Source organism: Schistocerca serialis, chromosome 1 (genome assembly GCF_023864345.2).
Source record: "Schistocerca serialis cubense isolate TAMUIC-IGC-003099 chromosome 1, iqSchSeri2.2, whole genome shotgun sequence".
Lineage (NCBI taxonomy): Eukaryota > Metazoa > Arthropoda > Insecta > Orthoptera > Acrididae > Schistocerca > Schistocerca serialis.
Genome location: NC_064638.1, coordinates 1,008,180,860 through 1,008,199,411, shown reverse-complemented (window position 1 = coordinate 1,008,199,411; position 18,552 = coordinate 1,008,180,860). Strand labels below are relative to the sequence as shown.

At 40.5% G+C, this 18,552-nt stretch overlaps 1 long non-coding RNA gene across 1 annotated transcript in view; it reads left to right on the top strand.

Moving 5' to 3' along the window:
• LOC126413338 (uncharacterized) overlaps nucleotides 1-18,552 on the top strand; it is a 1,775,741-nt gene that overhangs the window by 243,706 nt on the left and 1,513,483 nt on the right. Inside the window, exon 2 of the long non-coding RNA XR_007575369.1 lies at nucleotides 5,543-5,620. This is a non-coding gene — a long non-coding RNA (uncharacterized LOC126413338). The remainder of the gene's footprint in view (nucleotides 1-5,542; nucleotides 5,621-18,552) is intronic.

Sequence of the window (18,552 nt, the reverse complement as noted above, 5' to 3'; positions counted from 1 at the left end):
TTTTCAAAGAAGTTGGATTTTCGAAAATGTTCTCGTATATCAGCCAAATGAATTACGTGGATTTCAAGTATTATGGCCGGCATTGCACACCGCTGAACCTGTAGCTACCATTTACATTTTTTTTTATGAGAGACCAGAATATATCACGTTCCACCGTAGCTGCTTTACAGGTAAGACAATTTAATTTATTTGTTATACGCACAGGGACCAAAGTTATTAGTTATCAACAGGGGCAGATGATTCAGTGCCTAAGCGGCTGAATGTATTTTGCAGTGACTGTATTTCGTTATTGGTATTGGGAGTTGCATTGCCCAGTCGATTCGTGTAAAATTTTGCTAACAAAAACACAGACTAAGCACACCACTTGCAGTTACAACACGCAACACGATAATTCGAGTTCTGTATCCATTCCATAGATCAAACATTCATTCAACGCAATCTTAAAAAGTTTATTATATCATTATTGAAGAACCTGGAACGTTACACTATCACTAGGGGTAGTAGGTGTTGTGGAACTTAAAGAAGCCTTCGTGGGTGTGCACACAGCTACTCATCACCTTTATCAGAATCGAATGAATTGTGTAGGAACGCATATAAAGAAAACAGACAAAAGTAGTATATTTATTTTTATATATTAGACTGAAAGCTGTCACACAAAGGAACATGGTGGCCAAAATAAAAAGAGGCCCCATATCTTAGAAACAACATACAGACAAAATCTTCTTTTGTGTGGCCATGTCGTCTGTAGTAGCTTTACAATTCCTGAGAGTATTTTCGTTGTGTATTTTTTTTTTCACCAGACGCGTATCGCTTAATTCAAGTAAAGCATCACCAGTGGTCTGTAATAAAGTTGCTCCCTTGTCGATATGCTTTAACATCGAAAAACAGTTCGTTAAAATGTTTTTTTTACTTACCGTGATCTCCTCTTGATTCCTCTCCTACATCGTGAAAGGCCATCTGCTAGCGCATCGTTGATGTTTTTCTTTGGACGTTGATAGTTGTGGTCTGATATTTAGTTGCTCTGCAGCACTACACATTTTTTTATATTTTTCACAGCACGCTTTTTGAAACAACATTTTTTCTGTTCGTTTTTGTACTTCTAAGTACGTATTGCGGGTCTTGTATCGTACTATTGCCAACATAACTTTGTCGCTGGTTTGCCTTTGGACTATACTCTTTTTTTAGTGTATTGTATGTGTGTAAATCGTTTTAATTATGTTGCTGTGTATTTATATACTGTATAAGAGTAGGGAAGGAATAATGATATGAGTTTTGTTTCTTTTCTTTTTGTTAGGAGAGGGTGAAGCCATTATGAGTGGACATGAGTGTATAGTAGTGTGATAGACTGCGATTGGAGAAGGTGAGAAGCAATAAAATGAAATTGAGGGGGGGGGGGGGGGTAGAGATTGTGAGGGACAGGGTTAAGGATGGGAAAGGCTCTTTTCTTCTTCATGAGCTCTTTACCAGTTATTTTATTTCGAGTCTGGTTTCCAATATTTATTTGGTCACTGGCCGGCTGTTTATTTTGTGTTAATGCCTTGTGTATATGCACATTTTCTTGTAAATTGAGGAGGTGTCTGTCTTTACTGATTCTTATTACGTTCATATCTTTTCCAATACTGTTTGGTCTGTTGTGTTCTGTTAATGAATCCATATAGAAGACTGAAGAAAACGTGAAAATACACAACCAGCTACCTCATGAACACACAGATGAAACAATAAAATTATCACAGTTAATAACACAACAAATTATTTTGAATTCAGTCAGGGATACTACATACAAGATGAAGGTTTACCCATGGGTTCACCTGTTTCAGGAACATTAGCCAACATATTCATGAATGATATATGGAAATTGATATTTGGACGACAAAGTAACAAAGGAAACCTACATCATCATCATCATCTACTGGTACAGACACATGGGCGACATAATATGCATCGTAGATGAACTTAAAAATTGAATTCAGCAACTATACCAAGACATAAATACCGTGCAAAAAATGGTTAAAATGGCTCTGAGTACTATGGGACTTAACTTCTGAGGTCATCAGTCCCCTAGAACTTAAATACCGTACACAAAACCTAAAGTTCATAATAGAGGAAGAACAGGAACACTCACTCAACTTTCTAGATACTACTATAAGAAACTATAATAACGATCCCACAACAAGTGACAATGTCTTAATTGCAACCTCAAACCACCTGCAGAATCACAAACAGGCTGCAGTCAGTTAAATGTTAGACAGATCGAACGGCATCCCCCTAAACACTTGTGATTACGAGAAACAGCTAGCCATTATGAAATAAATAGCATTAAAAATGGATGCAAAGAAACAATGGTAGGCAAACTAAACAGAAAAATATGAAGACACAAATGGTGAAAAAAACTAACCAAACCACACCATCTCATACCTGCACTACTACAAAAAATAGCATACAATGACATACCGTAACAAATTCACACAAAACATGTTCAAAGAACAATGCATAAACGTTGCCTGTAAAACAAGCAACTCAATACAAAAGCCCATCCCAAAAGCGAATCAAAACCAGACAGGTACCAACAATCTGGTGTCTATCAGGTCACTTGCAGAGATTGTGAATAGATATACACTGGAGTGACTGACAAGGCATTCGACACATGATATAAAGAACACGTCTGAGCATTTAAATACGGTACAAACCATTTGCAGACCATCTAAATCAAGAATACCATAAACAAAGCAATATTGAAAAAGATATGAACATCATAACAATCAGTAAAGTCAGACACGTCCTCCCTTTCCAAGAGAATTTACACATACACAAAGCATTAACACGAAATAAGCAGTTAAGCAATGACACAATAAGTATTGGACACTAGACTCTGTATAAAATAATTGATTAAATCACATGGAAAGGGAAGAGGCTTTTCCATCCTTCACCCTGTCCCTAGCAACCCCCCCCCCCCCCCCTTCCAATTTCATTTTACATTCTGCTCCTCACCTTCTCCTCCAAATCGCAGTCCATCACACTACTATACACTTATGTCCACTCATCACGGCTTCACCCCCCCAAAAATGGAAAAAAAGCATCACTATTAATTCCCTACTCTTGCATAGTATATAAATATACATCAGCAAGGTTAAACAGAATTACACTCATATAAGAAACTAAAAAAGGCGTATAGTTCAAAGATTATGATGGCAACACAACAAAACACAACCCACAATCTATGCTTAGAAGTAAAGAAACAAACAGAAAACAGTGGTGTGCGAAAACGTGTGCTGTGAAAAAGGTAGAAAATGCATAGTACTGCAGAGCAACTGAACATTATTAACAACTATTAGTGTCTAAATAAAATCAAACAACGATGTGCTAGCAGATGGCCTTTCCTGGTGTAAACGAGAAATCAAGAGGAGATAATCGTAAGTAAAAAAATATTGTATTGTTAACGAAATGTGTTTCGATTTTGAAGCAAATCAAAATGTAAACAACTAAATTACAGTCCACTCATGATACTATATTTCAATAAAGCGACACGTCTCTGCAGAAAAAACACGCATTTCTTGAAGTTAGAACAACAGTACAAAAATACCCTCACGAAACAGAGACAATTACTAGTTTATTGTAAATACAGAATACCAAGTAGTAAATTGTTATTATTGTTATGAAGTACAGCGCATTAAGCATTCAGTAGGTCAGTAGTTCACAGGAGGTACCATAAATTTCGATACACAACTCAGCACGTCTCTGGAAATTTTCACTAATTCATTTCGTGTGATTTCCGCAATCGCATTGCGAATGTTTGTTTCCAACTTTTCAATGGAATGGGGGTTGTTATTGTAGACCTCACTCTTTAAATTTTCTCAAAAAGTAAAGATCACAAGTTGGCAGATCTGGCGATGTCGTAGCCATAAACCTGCGGAAACTGTACGTTCCTCTCCGAAAGCTTCATGAACGTATGTCACTGAAAACCGTGAGGTATGCGCCGTAGCGCCATCTTGCTGGGAAAACACGTACCCTCGTTCGTCTTTCGTTAGCTGCTCTACGAATGGTTCCAACAGTTCCGTTACATACTCTTGAGAGTTCACGGTGTTATTAAATGAAGTAGGGCCTACAATCCCTTGCCTGAAAGAACGTATTAAGCGCCTATTATTCAAGTCATGCAGAGGCACCTCAAAACGTTACCTGGAATTGTCTGCTGACTAACAGTATGTGTTTTGAGAGTCCACATACCCACTAAGGTGAAACCAAGCTTCGTCTGACTAGCAGTACAGATTTGGATCTAGATAACCACCAGGAACTTAGTAAGAATTCGCAATAGTGTTGTTGTGCGTAATCCGTGTGACATTGTATGCTCAGTTATGTAAATGCTTAAATATTTTTGGCAAGACTTTTTTTCACTGTTTAGTTGGGAGGAAAGACGTCTAGTTGATTTCCGGGGACTTACTAGCATAGACTCGTGAATACATTCCATATTTTCCGGTGGACAAATTTTCTCTACACAATTACATTGTTGCTCTCAATTAGGTGATAAATTTCTGCACAACACATTTTTAGGAGCAACTGTCTGTGGATATTTTATCTTGAACCTTTCATTTAATGATTTAAACGATTTACATCCAAAAAAGCTTTAAACAACACACACTCACAACAAGCTTCAAAGCGACAACTGACAACGCAGCGCTTCACTAAATCGCCGCTCGGCATCACGTAACGTCTCGTGATTCTAGAGTTAACACCGAGATAGCTTCAGATATCACGTTCAGTATAACATGGGGCTCTTTATGCCTTAGCCACCTCGTATTAATTAATGATCATTTAACTTGGACATGCCATGTTTACGCTGTGAACCAAACAAACCAACCACACCTCGTTGTGGGGCAGACTGTGAGAAAAGGCTCCCACCATAACTAATATTTATTTCTTACTACTTTATTTTTGAAATCCTTAACTAAACATTTTTCGAATTTTTATTATTAAATTAATAGTTTTCTATTTTGTGGCAAATTATTATTAGTGAAAACATTGTCCGTCTGTCATCTTTTTCTTTTCATTCATCATATTTCCATTGCAACTCAGAAAGTATAATTACAAATAATAACAATATTGTAGTGTGTTTTTCACTATAATTCGTCCAAAAAGTCACATCAGCTACCTGCGGTCTTAGGATATTATCTCTGTGTATATATATGCTCTGAGTACCCACGCCTCCATCTAGAATAAGAGAAGTTAATTTGTCTGTCACTTGTTGTACCTTGGGCACCCATGTTGAATGTTTTTTGTTCGCAATACCGAACACTCTAGCGCAGTGGTTAAGAAACTGTTCTCCTATTTGGATAACTCGGGATGCAAATTCTCCCTCAGGCTTTCAAGATTTGGTTTTACTGTTGTTTCCTTAATTGGATCAATGCAAATACCGGGATGCAATTCATTGAAAGGACACTAACGATTCCATTTCCACTCTTATCCATTTTTAAATTAAACTCCGTAGTTAATGAAATCGTCCTCAACCCGACCCTATAATCTAATCTTTCTGCTTTCCTTTTGTTGACAGATTCTGCTGAACGGCTGCACTGCGTGTCGAAGAATTCTGCATAACGCTGTCGCACGCCATTTGCCGACACCACGGAGGGTAAGGCCTCAGCAACAGACTATACTCCTTTTTGCTTTGTTGGTCTTAGTGTGGACCCCTGAAAAATTCCATGAAGTTTCTTCATTTGTTAGCTTTTCAGCTAATACACTTCATCTCCTAATATACTGGTAGAAAAGAAATTAAAAGTGAGATTACGTATGTAGTCTGAAGATATCTACTGTCTTAAAGGACGAAATAGTGGATGGATGTGTGGATGTCTTGACTATTCTATATTAATTAAGTAATCTGGTACAGCAGATGAAAGCAACTGCTGAAGAAATCGTAAGTTTACTACAAATTTGCTGACAAAAGTAAATATAGAATTTCAGTCTAAAGTAAAGTACTAACTTTGACACACAATCCTCGAACACTTACATTTGGAAGGCATTGGAGTCAAAATTTGGTTTTCAGTGCTAATTTGGTGCAGAACTAGACACAAAGTCCTCTTGAGCACTGCATCACCCTTGTTTCAGTATATATTATGTACTTTTGTAGCTTTAAAGAGGTCAGTATTAAGCCTTCTACCAAACTTTGTTCCTTCGGCAATGTGTACAACTACTTTCGCGCTTCAGTATGTTTCTAACCATATTTCTGGTACTGAGGACATGTAATCGACGATGTGGCTCCACAGTCGCAAACGGTGCTCTGCTTTCAATATCTGTCGTTTACGATGGTGCTCATGTACATCTAGTCGAAAATCTAAAACAAAAATTGAATCACAGAACTTCAATCAATGATGTATTCTACATGTCACCTTTATTCTCTCAGATACATTTTACATTATTTGTTTTTACTAACTACTTACAATACAAATACACTTACACAATAAGTACCAGTCTTCTATTATTGGACATAATACCCCATACAGAGCTACAGGTGTAACCTTCCCGTCTCTTCTATATCTCTTTTGTTACGCAACCCTCGCTTCTACAATAACCTATGAAACCTTCCCGTATGATTACTATCCCTTGCTTAATAATAACAAATGAAATCTTCCCTTTGAAATTAATTCTCTTTATGAATAATATTAAGTGCAATCTTCGCATACAAATTCAAATGCTGCTTATTAAAAGTGATTTGCTCATTATTTCTACGAAACATAGAATGTTTCGTCATCGTGGCCCTCAGTCGTTACCTGCAATAACTCAAATCTGTCCTTACCTATTTCACTGTTACTGGATCGCCATCTGACTGCTACATCGAACTGCGACATGAATATACTTACTCTGTTTTACTATACTCTGTTAGCTGTTGGTGGACTGTCATAAAAAGTGGCTGTATTTATTACTAAAGCTGACGTTATTCTTTAATAGCAAAGCTGACGTTATTCTTTAATTAATTTGACTGAAGTTACGTAATTCACAGTTAAACATTTTCTTGACAACAATAAAATTTTGCAAAGCTTTACGTTGATGGTTTTTGGGATGGATTATAATTAGTAATGCAATATTGCTGGCAAAAATTAATTATATTCTGAATGAAATGATTTTACAAACGTTCAAATGGTACTTACTTTTACAATAATCTTACAACTAGCATTGCGCAAACATACCTTCAGTAGTCTTGAGCTTCTCAAAAAAATAATTCAATAATATTAGTTCCTCTTATGATAGTAGTTAGCTGATGTTTCTGTTCATCTGTTTATAATCTCTTGTATATCATAGGTGGTGGATGGCAGGCACACTGCTCCTCTCAACCTCTCGCTTCAGACCTGCTACCAACTCACTTCACATCTCGCTTACTACTGACTTCCTACGAACGCTAAAGTACGGTCTCTCCCGCCAACAATGCTTTCTGGTGCAGACAATTCGTACTACCATTACAAAATGTATAAATGCGCGGTCTTTCCCGCTCTTTTCTTAAAATGTATCCATACGCGGTCTCTCCCGCCTTTTTTAAAAATTATATAAATGTGCGGTCTCTCCTACCAACAATACTTTGGTGCAGACATTCTCTGCTACCTCAGTTATTTCCAACATGACAAATATTAGTTATTCCTACTTAATCCTATTAATAAAATATAAACATCTTTCATAAATTGTGGATTGACAATAGACAATAGAAATATACACGTCTTACACAGGTACTGATGTCCGTAAATTCAAAGGAAGGAGAAATTAACAAAGTGTGGAATATCTTCTTGGTATTTGCTCAGGAAGGCCATCCACTCGCCCGCCTTAAGTCTTGGAAGAAAATTCAGTTTTTTTGGGGGGGGGGGGCGGGCGGGGGTGAGACTTAACACAAACAACAGAAACAACGAATAAAGTGTGAAAGAAGAAGGTGGTCGCAATAGTAGAATTTCAAAAGCAGGGAAGACAGACAGCCGTATGTTCTGTTGTTTACAAACAAGCTATATTAGTTAAGACTTTTATAATTTAATTCACGTAGTTCATTGTTTTGTCTTTAAGAACAGGCTCTGATACATCACATCTGCTGTTTCAGGTAGTATAATTGAATTTCGGAACCAAGAAATTTTCAGCTGATATTTGTACATTTCTTACTTATGTTACTATGCAGTCTGTAACCTTTGTATAAATAGTCGACATTTTTGTATACGAAACGTCAGATATTACGCTAATGGCGTCATCATGTAATCCCGCCCTCTTGTGGTCAATCTTGTCTGCGTTCCCCCTTTGTCTACCGCTAGTATCCTGTGGCCCTCGTGCATTTGTGTAAGTTTTCATATATTGCATTTTGCACTTTGTTAATGCATGTTATAGTTTTTCGTAATCTATGTACAAACTTTCAGGAGACGTTTGTATTCCTTTTTGCCTGCTTCATTTACTGCATTTTTATATTTTCTCCTTTCATCAATGAAATTCAATATTTCTTCGGTTACCCAAGGATTTCTACTAGCCCTCGTCTTTTTACCCACTTGATCCTCTGCTGCCTTCAGTACTTCATCCCTCAGAGCTACCCATTCTTCTTCTACTGTATTTCTTTCCCCCATTCCTGTCAATTGTTCCCTTATGCTCTCCCTGAAACTCTCTACAATATGACACTTAAATCTATACTCGATGTTAACAAATTTCTCTTCTTCAGAAACGATTTCCTTGCCATTGCCAGTCTACATTTTATATCCTCTCTACATCGACCATCATCAGTTATTTTACTCCCTAAATAGCAAAACTCCTTTACTACTTTAAGTGTCTCATTTCCTAATCTAATCCCCTCAGCATCACCCGATTTAATTTGACTACATTCCATTATCCTCGTTTTGCTTTTGTTGAGCTGCATCAAACCAGTCTCAGGACTGAAGACCACAACAACAACAACATGTACAAACTTGTTCTTACCTTATTTTTTAGCTATCTGATGATGAAAGTAAATCCGAAACGTGAGAAGTAAGCAGTCTGAATACTAATGTCGATTTTCCACCAGCCGTACGACATTTTTTGAAGCGACCCGCTCAGCTCCAATACAATACTACATAAGGAAAAATCAGTTAGAGGCAAAGATTTATTAATGGCGATACAGGGGCTTTGTTAACTTTTGTCTGTCAGTATTACCCAATTCAGTTAAAGCAAATATACCCTTACTGTAACATGTACTTCGGTTTCCTAGCTTTGTGCAAACTCCAAGTCGTAAGCCCGAGGAACATCTGAGTACGCCTGGACCGTTTCCAAAGTGTACTGTCAATATTTGAACTGCCAGAACAAGCACGTTCACTATGGGAGCTTAGGAGGAACAGTTATTATCTACGTTAGTGACGTACTGTTTCCACTTGGGATTATCATGGCAGGATAACGCTGCCCATAACAAAAAAAGTAAAAAGAAGAGGATTTCCTATTTGCATTGAATTAGCTGTCCGTCAAGCCTAAATACATTTCTCTCTGTTAATGCGTTCTACCACTGCATGTTACCCTCCTTCAGAAGGGGGATACCAGTATTACAAAACGATAACTGCTGTATTTATTAAGAATCTGACCAATTACTTATGACAAATGAGCAAGAATTAAAACATTCTGTAGGTGAACCAACGCTTGGTGGTGTGTTAAGACGAAATGAATTGTGTTGTTTTGCAACAGACTTAATGATACAGTATCCTGCCAATACCTCTGCACTTTACCAGAAGATGATGGGTATAACATGTCGCTAAGTCGTGGTGTAACAAACTGCTTCCCATCTGGAGATACGAGAGCTTTTCAGTGCATAGAAGTATAGTGGTAGCATTGACCGTGGTATGATACTTAAATATTTGACATCTTGAAATCTTGGTACAACGAATCTCAAGAGAATGTCAAGAGATGGTGATTAAGAAAGCACTTTGTAATGTATCTCTCCCTCGCGGATGAAAAGACATTAGGAACGTAGTCCGTCTCTTCAGTCTCCTCCATACAAAAATATAATTGGAAGGATGGAAGAGATTAATGTCCAGTCGACACAATGATCATAAGACACAGCACTGTATGCTTGTCTCTGGCTAATAGCTTACTGACCCTTCTTCATGCACAGTGCCAGTGCGACGCCTACAGATAGTCCGATAAAATCAAAGAACTCTAGAAATTAATAAATTGGTCCACACACATACACACGCACACACACACACACACACACACACACACACACACACAGAAGCGCTTACCGGATACCATTACGTCTGAAAACAGGATATCTTAAGAGAATAGAAAACAAAAGATAGTTTTCAAAATAGAGATGAATTCTACATTTATACTCCGCAAGCCACCCAACGGTGTGTGGCGGAGGGCACTTTACGTGCCACTGTCATTACCTCCCTTTCCTGTTCCAGTCGCGTATGGTTCGCGGGAAGAACGACTGTCTGAAAGCCTCCGTGCGCGCTCTAATCTCTCTAATTTTACATTCGTGATCTCCTCGGGAGGTATAAGTAGGGGGAAGCAATATATTCTATACCTCATCCAGAAACGCACCCTCTCGAAACCTGGTGAGCAATCTACACCGCGATGCAGAGCGCCTCTCTTGCAGAGTCTGCCAATTGAGTTTGTTAAACATATCCGTAACGCTATCACGGTTACCAAATACGAAACGGGCCGCTCTTCTTTGGATCTTCTCTATCTCCTCCGTCAAACCGATCTGGTACGGATCACACACTGACGAGCAATACTCAAGTATAGGTCGAACGAGTGCTTTGTAAGCCACCTCCTTTGTTGATGGACTACATTTTCTAAGCACTCTGGTACCCGCCTTACCAACAATTAATTTTATATGATCATTCCACTTCAAATCGTTCCGCACGCATACTCCCAGATATTTTACAGAAGTAACTGCTACCAGTGTTTGTTCCGCTATCATATAATCATACAATAAAGGATCCTTCTTTCTATGTATTCGCAATACATTACATTTGTCTATGTTAAGGGACAGTTGCCACTCCCTGCACCAAGTGCCTATCCGCTGTAGATCTTCCTGCATTTCGCTACAATTTTCTAATGCTGCAACTTCTCCGTATACTACAGCATCATCCGCGAAAAGCCGCATGGAACTTCCGACACTATCTACTAGGTCATTTATACATATTGTGAAAAGCAATGGTCCCATAACACTCCCCTGTGGCACGCCAGAGGTTACTTTAACGTCTGTAGACGCCTCTCCATTGATAACAACATGCTGTGTTCTGTTTGCTAAAAACTCTTCAATCCAGCCACACAGCTGGTCTGATATTCCGTAGGCTCTTACTTTGTTTATCAGGTGACAGTGCGGAACTGTATCGAACGCTTTCCGGAAGTCAAGAAAAATAGCATCTACCTGGGAGCCTGTATCTAATACTTTCTGGGTCTCATGAACAAATAAAGCGAGTTGGGTCTCACACGATCGCTGTTTCCGGTATCCATGTTGATTCCTACATAGTAGATTCTGGGTTTCCAAAAACGACATGATACTCGAACAAAAAACATGTTCTAAAATTCTACAACAGATCGACGTCAGAGATATAGGTCTATAGCTTTGCGCATCTGCTCGACGACCCTTCTTGAAGACTGGGACTACCTGTGCTCTTTTCCAATCATTTGGAACCCTCCGTTCCTCTAGAGACTTGCGGTACACGGCTGTTAGAAGGGGGGCAAGTTCTTTCGCGTACTCTGTGTAGAATCGAATTGGTATCCCGTCAGGTCCAGTGGACTTTCCTCTATTGAGTGATTCCAGTTGCTTTTCTATTCCTTGGACACTTATTTCGATGTCAGCCAGTTTTTCGTTTGTGCGAGGATTTAGAGAAGGAACTGCAGTGCGGTCTTCCTCTGTGAAACAGCTTTGGAACAAGGTGTTTAGTATTTCAGCTTTACGCGTGTCATCCTCTGTTGCAATGCCATCATCATCCCGGAGTGTCTGGATATGCTGTTTCGAGCCACTTACTGATTTAACGTAAGACCAGAACTTCCTAGGATTTTCTGTCAAGTCGGTACATAGAATTTTACTTTCGAATTCACTGAACGCTTCTCGCATAGCCCTCCTTACGCTAACTTTGCCATCGTTTAGCTTCTGTTTGTCTGAGATGTTTTGGCTGCGTTTAAACTTGGAGTGAAGTTCTCTTTGCTTTCGCAGTAGTTTCCTAACTTTGTTGTTGTACCACGGTGGGTTTTTCCCGTCCCTCACAGTTTTACTCGGCACGTACCTGTCTAAAACGCATTTTACGATTGCCTTGAACTTTTTTCCATAAACACTCAACATTGTCAGTGTCGGAACAGAAATTTTGGTTTTGATCTGTTAGGTAGTCTGAAATCTGCCTTCTATTACTCTTGCTAAACAGATAAACCTTCCTCCCTTTTTTTATATTCCTATTAACTTCCATATTCATGGATGCTGCAACGGCTTTATGATCACTGATGCCCTGTTCTGCACTTAAAGAGTCGAAAAGTTCGGGTCTGTTTGTTATCAGTAGGTCCAAGATGTTATCTCCACGAGTCGGTTCTCTGTTTAATTGCTCGAGGTAATTTTCGGATAGTGCACTCAGTATAAGGTCACTCGATGCTCTGTCCCTACCACCTGTCCTAAACATCTGAGTGTCCCAGTCTATATCTGGTAAATTGAAATCTCCACGTAAGACTATAACATGCTGAGAAAATTTATGTGAAATGTATTCCAAATTTTCTCTCAGTTGTTCTGCCACTAATGCTGCTGAGTCGGGAGGTCGGTAAAAGGAGCCAATTATTAACCTAGCTCGGTTGTTAAGTGTAACCTCCACCCATAATAATTCACAGGAACTATCCACTTCTACTTCACTACAGGATAAACTACTACTAACAGCGACGAACACTCCACCACCAGTTGCATGCAATCTATCCTTTGTAAACACCGTCTGTACCTTTGTAAAAATTTCGGCAGAATTTATCTCTGGCTTAAGCCAGCTTTCTGTACCTATAACGATTTCAGCTTCGGTGCTTTCTATCAGCGCTTGAAGTTCTGATACTTTACCAACGCAGCTTCGACAGTTGACAATTACAATACCGATTGCTGCTTGGTCCCCGCATGTCCTGACTTTGCCCCGCACCCGTTGAGGCTGTTGCCCTTTCTGTACTTGCCCAAGGCCATCTAACCTAAAAAACCGCCCAGCCCACGCCACACAACCCCTGCTACCCGTGTAGCCGCTTGTTGCGTGTAGTGGACTCCTGACCTATCCAGCGGAACCCGAAACCCCACCACCCTATGGCGCAAGTCGAACACCCGTTGTACCTGTTGGTGATAAAGCAAGGTACAAAAGCCACAACAAGTGTTATTTGGCAGAGAAACAGTTCTCAACGCAGATGATAAAATATAGCCGTCTAATTTCGCAAATGTACGCTGGTAACGTAATGACGAAGTGGGGTAGCATTTGTCACTAATTCGCCTAGACAATAGTGTCTTGCGCATTCGCAGCTTCCTACCAACCGAAGTGACACAATGAACAGATTTCGGGACTGTAATTTTGAAGGGATGTGGCTCAAATTCCTTTCAAGGTACACTAATCTAGGTCCTCCCACCCCTATCCCTCCCCCTGCCCAACTAAGAAACACAAAGCAAATGCCAGAACGGTTCCCAACAGATTTCCTTCCCATTTCTGACTCAACTAAGCACGGCCGACTCCGTTTTCTCTGATTCCAAAATCCTGGTATGTGTTTGGAGCGACCTGATGTGCTATGAAGCCTACAGAGGGTGGGAACCGTTCCTCAGGTTGGTTGGGAGGCGTTCTGTTTCCGAACCTAGGTGTTCCATGTTTGTTTGGCTGGCGGGGAATATTAGAGTCTTGTGGGTGGCTGCGGCAAGACAGCCTGTGTACAAGAAATAATTCTATTGCTCCAACAAACTTGAACAGCTACAGCTCTGCACCTTCTTCCTGGGCACACCCTGCGTGGAACTGTAATGTACCCTCGCCGGTACAGTACGCGTGGGTGACGACCCCGGAGCTTACGCACAAGCGATGCTGACGCACCAGGTGTTGAGACGGCGGAGCCGGTCATAGCCCCGCGGCTCGGTTGGCCGCTGGCCAGGCGAAAGGTTCTGGTCTGACGCGGTAGACGGCGGACTTGCCCAAAGTGACGAACCCTGGACCGACCCCTGGAGTGAGTCGGCTGACGTCGGCGGACACCAACGGCTCGGAGCTCGTAGGACTCAAGTTTGTACCTCTGACTGTGAGTCGGCAGTAGGATCAACTGCAGGCGGCCCTGTGAAGACAGTGGCAAAGTGAAGGCTATAGTATGTCAGCGGTCGGTGCTTGGCAACTTGATTGCGACGATGACAGCTGCACCAGAAGTGTTCAAATGGTTCAAATGGCTCTGAGCACTATGGGACTTAACATCTGAGGTCATCAGTCCCCTTGAACTTAGAACTACTTAAACCTAATTAACCTAAGGACATCACACACATCCATGCCCGAGGCAGGTTTCGAACCTGCGACCGTAGCGGTCGCGCAGTTCCAGACTGAAGCGCCTAGAACCGCTCGGCCACACTGGCCGGCCGCCAGCAGTGTGCCTTCGACCCCACAGAAGAGACCTTCACGCGGCCTGCATCAGTGCACAGTCCTAGTCTACCGAAGGCTGCTCGGCTAGCCTGGGTGTATCATTCACGAGGGGTATCCAAAAGAAAACGGTTTTTTAACCTATTTATTCACATTTTAAGCACAAACCTTCAGTCCCTTAAATGAACTCCTCTTGCACTACTAAACTTACCTAATCTTTTATTCTGTTTCTCAAAACATTGTTTACATTCATGTTTTGTGGTGCCTGACAGCGCCTCCGTCGTTTATTTTCTATTTATTTATTTTTTCCTCCTCAGCAACATTAGCTAAACGCTTTTTATACTAAGAAACAAGACGGAAGGCGCACTGGACAAGGTCGGGTGAGTTTGGGGTATTCCTGACAGGGTCATACCACTATTGGTCCAGAACTGTCGTACGGGCAGGGCTGGGAGGTCAGGAGAAGTGCCATGACGAGAAAATCAGTCGCCCGACTGCCCCAAATCAGGCTGCTTCAGCCGCACACTGTTGCGCCATCTTTTCAAAACTTGCAAGTGGAGAGCCTGCTTATCTCTCTGAACGTGTCGAACAAACTCTCTGAATGGACGACTCCTGTCACAACGGGAAAACAAATCAGCATTTTTTAATGTTTAATTTCACCTCACGAGCTTTATTGGGGCAAGCAATCTAGACATCTACCACTGGTTTGTTGCTTTGACTCAGGAGCGTAAGCATAGCACAGTGTTTCGCACACCTGTGATATTATTTGAAGAACAGTTTGGATCATTTGGGGACTATTCTTTCAAAGCAAAGCATGCTTCCACTTATCTTAGTTTTGTTCATCAGTCATCAGTCATGGCGCGTATTTGGCAGCCACCCTTTTCATTTCAAAATTTACTGCCACAATTCGCCCCACTGAACACCATGTCACTGACTACAGCTATACAATTTCTTTAATGGTCCGTCGTCGATCTTCGTTGATGATTGCATGAATGTTATCAACATTTTCATGTGTTCTGTTCGTGGAAAACGACCAGCACGAAGTTTGTCATGAACTAACATTTCACCGTTTTTGGAATGCGAAAACCTGACACTTGAGTTTTCTCCAAAGCGTCGTCCTTTGTGCTGGTTTTAACATTTCAAGAATGTCTGTTCCTATTTTCCAGAGAAAAGGCAGAATTTTATCTCCGCACGCAGTTCACGAAAATCAGCCATTGTAATAACGACAGTAGCACAAAACAGTTGCCACTACAAACTCTGCCAAAACTAGTTCTAACCTTGCGCAGTGACAGCACTCTGATGCGCTCCTAGTGGCAAAACACGGTACCGTAGGATCTTGATAAACCAGATGCTCGGGGATCTGTGAATGCCCGATTACCAAATATCATGTTTAAAAAACTGGATTAAAAAGGGATATAACCAAAAACCTACATCTCTAACGTACAAATACAAGCAACTGTTATTTATTAAATGCAACAGGACAGATTACAGTGTAAAACAATAAAAGTATGCAATAATTCTCTGTTGAAACAAAATTCAATTACAGATGGAATTCTTCATTGCTCTATTATATCAGTTTAAGTCTCCTAGTTTTAGAAAAGTTCAATAGACATAGATAATTTTTGTGTGCCAGTTACGAAATAAAATAATCACCACTGATTTGATCAGGGACAAGCTAATTGATAAAAATTGATACCAAGAATTTGGTGCAGTTTAATTTCCTGTAGAAATAGCAGAGATATCGATGGTGTAGAATATGTCGGACTGGTAACTACCATTAATTGTTTATCCGAAATTTTCTTCCGAGTCATGCTAACTTGTTCTTGGATTGATCTCTTTACTGACAAAAATTATTTTGTATCACATGCATATTCAGAATTTCAGAAACGTTGTACTGCTTGCTACTCTCAGCTAATTTCACAAAGGTGTTTAAGGCTTCTGAAGCCTCAGCCCAAGAGATGCAAGTTGTAGGCGTTCCTTCGTCACACTCATTTCTGGTGCCTCCTGTGGGTTGAGAGCGCTTTGTAGTATCACATCGTCAGTCACTTCCTTTTCGATAACGATATTTATGTCATTGCTGACCCATTCCTCACTTTTTTCAGCTGATAACGCACTCAATTTACTGGCGAAAGCAGAATTTATCACTCGTACAATTTCAGAGTGATCAGCTGTGGAATCATCATCACTTACACAGCTTTCCATCTAGGCTGCCTCTACCAGCTTAGGCCTTAGTTTTCTCCAGGCCCGGTGCAATGTTTTATTATTCACAGAGATCCAAACAATTGCACCCGTGAAAATAGCGTATGTAATGTTAAAACTGCGTCGGAACTCTCTGACGCTGCAATATGAGCTTAGCAGTGTTTGCACAAACATTCCTCTATACCAGCTTTTGAAATTTTGTAGGACCGCTTGGTTTATTAGTTGGATTAGTGACGTAACACTAACAGGAAGAAGTGTGAAAAAAAAATATTACCTGACACAAACTCCGATTCTGGAGGGTCAGCTCGGCAATTGTCAAAGAATAATTACCGCCTTGGAATTTGCTGGTAGTCCTATTTTTCGAATTTTTTTTTCACAGCTGGAACGAAAGTGTGAACCGTAAATAACCGACAGGTGTGTCACATTTTTTAGAGGTCTTAGCTTCTGATATTTCCCAATCACAAACAAAGGCTGTTTATACGATACGATAAATACGATATTGCAGTCTCTGTGCTATTTTGATTTCTTTCAAAGTTCCTTTTGGCACTGCGGTGACCACTGTCATTACGAAACATATCAAATGAATTCGCAGTTGCGAGCAAAGACTACCATCGGCTGTAGAATGGAATGACGGACCGGAACTCGCACCAGGATTTCCCGCTTGTACGGGAATGTACATAATGTATGTACGAGCAGAGACCGTAGACGCATGGTTGACGACATGTGGAAGATCGCGTCTGGCCGTGAGTCATACACGGATAGCCAAATCGTAAATCACCGCTCGCGATAAGCAGGAAATCTGGGTTCAAGTCCCAGTGAGGCACAAATTTTCATTGTGGTCATTCCATTCTACAGTTGATGGTAGTCCTTATTTGCAATTGCGAATTCATTTGAAGCCTGTTTATGGCCTCCTGAAGCATTTCCACACACTAAGATAGTCATCTGTCGTTATTCTTTTTAAAATACTTTGCGCTGGACTCCTCAGATGCTGCCAAGATTGATGTGGCAAACACCGCCGTAACACGTTGTAAATTTGGTGCGAGGACAACGTACGCTCATCAACAAACAGTCGTCCGCAGCTCGTGGTCGGGCGGCAGCGTTCTCACTTCCCACGCCCTGGTTCCCGGGTTCGATTCCCGGCGGGGTCAAGGATTTTCTCTGCCTCGTTATGACTGGGTGTTGTGTGCTGTCCTTAGGTTAGTTAGGTTTAAGTAGTTCTAAGTTCTAGGGGACTGATGACCATAGATGTTAAGTCCCATAGTGCTCAAAGCCATTTGAACCAACAAAAAGTCGTTTTGTAGTCATTAACAGCAGTCTCATCAGCGGACTTCGTTTCACTAGAAACGTCTAGTTTACGGATGCCATGACGAATTTTGAAATTATGAAGTCACTTTTTCGAGAATGAAACATCTTTGGGGACATCTATTTCCTTGCGAAAAAATTTGGTCTTTTCAGTTAGTAGAGGCCCCGTTACTGACCTTCCCTGCGCCCTCTATGCACCGAAGCATTTATACAAAACTTGTCCTAGAGATTCTAACTTAGGTTATTTTAGAGTTTGCCTAACTTCTAGACTCTTAACTGAAGGAGATTGTGACACAAATTTGTGAATCTGTTGCTTTTGTTATTTAATATCGTGTATGGTTGAAGATGCGATAATAAATCCTCTCATAACATTGTTTCGATTCTCAATGATGATTCTCATTGTCACATGTTTACGTTATTCCGTTCTGGACACTCTTTTAGTCTCCTTGGACAACATATTCACTGTGCATACGAACTGTTTCTACCGTGACTATGTTAAACAAATACTAAGCAAAATTGCACAAGACTG